At 31.2% G+C, this 3,568-nt stretch overlaps 1 protein-coding gene across 5 annotated transcripts in view; it reads left to right on the top strand.

Annotated features, from left to right (window-relative positions):
• NOVA1 (NOVA alternative splicing regulator 1) overlaps positions 1–2,130 on the top strand; it is a 148,091-nt gene extending 145,961 nt beyond the window's left edge. For all 5 annotated transcript variants that reach the window (XM_066188358.1, XM_066188353.1, XM_066188354.1 and 2 more), the window contains one exon: positions 1–2,130. This exon is cut by the window's left edge. The gene's annotated coding sequence lies outside the window, so the exon portion shown is untranslated.
• The last annotated feature ends 1,438 nt before the right edge of the window (positions 2,131–3,568 follow it).

Below are 3,568 nucleotides of genomic sequence, written 5' to 3'. Positions count from 1 at the left end.
AATGGTGCTATGAAGAAATCTGATCAATTTTATCCCAGTCTTTTTGTGTACCACTTCGAATGTATGAGATTTATTTTTCTATTGGAAAAAAATAAACAGTCTGAAAGCATTAAAATTGGAAGATTTTAGTAATTTTACAGTGAATTGAATCCCTATGTCATAGTATCATTAAAAAAAATTAAGGATGGTTCATGAAAATTACTATATGTTTATTGATAACGCTCACACATTTCTGTCTGGACACTCTTTAGTCCATCTGCTGACTTCTAAATGTCTGTTTCACTCGAGACAAAATGTCTACATACTCCAGATTTTAAATGCTTTGATGTGGATTTTGGGTGGATTGAGGGCTACTGTTTATCACAGATTCACAAACTGGGACTGGTTTGTTCTATAAGTGATAGAGGTTCAAATGGTATTTTTTAAATGCAAGAATAATATGGCTTAGCGTGTCCCTATCTGGTGCAATGCAGTCCCTGTACATATCATATGCTGCATCTCTAATAAAAATGGTTGAAAAATCTTTATTGAAAAGAGAACTATATACTCTATTATAGTTCTATAAATATGTTTGCTTCCAGAAGTTTTGCATTTTTGTTTGTCTCCTGAAAACTTTAATAGTCTATGATAATTTCTTGCTATTACATGTTGATGCCTTTTGTTCAAAGGGTAAGTACTGTGCTGCTTTAACTGGCTCTTGGCAGGCAATTTTACACACAGCACGTTCTGCTTGTAGCTGAATTCATATATTTTTCTCTTAAAATTGTAATTCCCTATTGTAGAATAATTAATTTAGAATTTATTATTATTTTGAAAAATAAAGTATTTTTCTATACAGATTAATACAATAACCTCTATATTGTATAAGCAAAAAGATATGCAGAAAGTTTACATTACATATAGACATATATACTGCTATTTGTAAATAAAAAAAAATTGTTATTAAATTAAAAAGTAACATAACTTCAGGTTTGTAATGCAAATATTGTTTAAACTTAAAGCATTCAGTATTTTGCTTACAATATATATTTTAGGGATAATTTAAAATATGTAGCTTTAAAGAAAAAAAAAAGTTTTACAGATTTATAGTGGGTAAGCAGCTGTTTCCACATTGTTAGGGCACAGAAGTTCCAATTGCCACATTAATCAAAGTATTGAGACTACAAAATCCATTTCATTTAATCTCATTATTGAATAAACAGCGCTGTAGTGATGCCTATTTGTACTTGTTTCTCTAATAAAAATGCAACTGTAGCTCTCAACACAAATTAGTTTTAATTATTTAAATGATATGAATTTGTCAAACATAAATAATCTAACACCTGGTTTGCCTTCTTGTTTTCTGAAAAAATGTGTTTCATGAAAACTAGTAGAGGATGATAATGGGGAATAACAAAGGTAGGTCTATGTATTTATTACAATCCTTTTAATTTTAAAAAGAGGCAAATGTGAGTTGATTACTGTCTAGAAGGGTGAAAAAGTAGTCTGTCTTATTGCTTCTCAAGGACACAACAGAATGCAGCAAAGCAGGAGGATGTCTCACATACACTGGTTCTATGCAACTCACTTGTCCTATGCTCATGTCTGAGAACTGGTGACGGTGAACACAGTGATGTTACCAAGCAATAAGTGGTGTTCAGACAATAAGTGGTTTTCAGACAATCAAGATGCCAAATCTGCTGTAACAGTCACCAATATATGTGAAACAAAATTTCTCAGGGATAAAAAAAAGGCTGAATTTCCCTGTTTTGTCTTTGTTTTAGTAACTTCATTTCAGGAGACCTGCCTGACCTTAGAAGAGGAGTACCTTAAGTGTCAGAAGGGTTATATACATTATATAAAATGTCATATATAAACCAGTTGGTAGCTAACTCTGAAAATGCAGATCCATTTGTTCTCTCCACAGGATAGTATAATTATGTTTGCTGTTTCTGTTTCATGCTACATTTTGTTTTAAAATATTTGGTATTTAAAATTATGGATATCCTAACACACTACCCTGAAATCATTTATCATTTGGTTGAGGAAATATATGACCCACTTGTGGTTGTTGGCGGTGGCCTCATATGGCACTTCAAGCAGTGATAATTTGTATGACTTTCTGTATATTAAACAATTCTTTAATATTGATTCTGTTTGTGGTGTATTAACTGTTATCCTTTCTTGGTAAAGGAAGTGTGCTAGGCAGAGAGTTACTGTCTTAAATCAACAAGGCAATTTTAGAGTCACGTGAAGCTGTTGAAACCTACCACTCAGTAGCTTGTCTGCCAGATTAATCATCTTTATTGTTCCTTCTGGAGATGTGTCTCTTCCTTTGTGCAAAATACTTCCAGCAGGCAGGCTTATAGTGAGAACTTATGACACTCCTAGGGTACGATTATGTGACCGTCACAGTTATTATTGTGCCTTACATGTTAGTAACATAGTTCAGGGCTTCAGAACTATTTTTTTTAAATGCAAATTGCAGATTTTTTTTTTCTTAGGCATTTTATATTTCTTAGTGCATTTTGTCTCAAAATGTTCCTATAATTATTTTGTGTTAGTAGTCCCTTCTCAGGGCTGCTAACTTAAAATTCTTATACTCAATTTTTGCATATCAGCTTGGTTTTTTAAACTGTTTGCAATATTTAATTATTGTTAAATAATCAGTAAATATACTACAGGAAAGTACTGAGAGGCTACCAAGTTAGGTTTTATGTCATTGGAATTCAATTTAATGTCAGTAGTAAAAATAAAATCAAAGAAATATGGTATGCAATACTAAAAAAATGAGAATTTTATTTAGTTCTTTTTATTTTTACATTAATTTTATAAATTTATAACTTGAAAATGTATAAAGATAAACTCAGAAAAAGCATACTCAAGAAAGCAGGATGTTTTCAAAGCTCTTGCTATATGTCAGAGTACATTAGCTTGTAATGTAGATACATAAATTAATATAAGTAAAATGATAGTATTATCTTTGCTGATTTTGCATTCAATGCTGCAACATAGCTCAAGAAACCTTAATGTTACTGAAGATATTATGATGATAAAAATACCTTTAAGCAAAAATATCAGGATAATCAGATTTCATATTTGTATCTTTGAAACAATATGAAGTTTTATCTCAGTTTATCTCAGTTTTTCAATTTATTTCCCTTAATAAGCGTAGTTCTTTGTTACTTAATATGAGCTCTTAGTAAAGTGTGTTTATGTTGGTGGGGGAGAATTAACACTAATATTTTTACTCTAATGGATTGATAAAAAGTAAATATCACTTTAAAATCAGTTGCTTGTTTTCTCTTCTAAAAGTTTACTTGGCAATGTGTCACATTCCAGACTTTTTGAAGTGTTATAATGGCCTTACCTGGCAGCAGCTATGCTTGGCACAATACATTATTCCTCTTTCAGTACCTAGAGGGTGTAAGACACATCATTGAAACATTTCAGTTTCTGCCATGGATGCTAATTTTAAATTTAGATTGGAGCTTTTAGAATTTTGAGCTTGAAAACAAAATGTAAACAGAAAAGGGCCATAGTTGAGAACCACTTTTTACATGACAGTTGATGGAAACATCAGTGATAT

This window comes from Chamaea fasciata, unplaced genomic scaffold (assembly GCF_029207755.1).
Source record: "Chamaea fasciata isolate MVZ Bird 193981 ecotype frontalis unplaced genomic scaffold, bChaFas1.0.hap1 SCAF_7, whole genome shotgun sequence".
NCBI classification, from domain to species: domain Eukaryota; kingdom Metazoa; phylum Chordata; class Aves; order Passeriformes; family Sylviidae; genus Chamaea; species Chamaea fasciata.
Note: the sequence above shows the minus strand (reverse complement) of the source record. Positions and strands in the feature narration are given on the sequence as shown.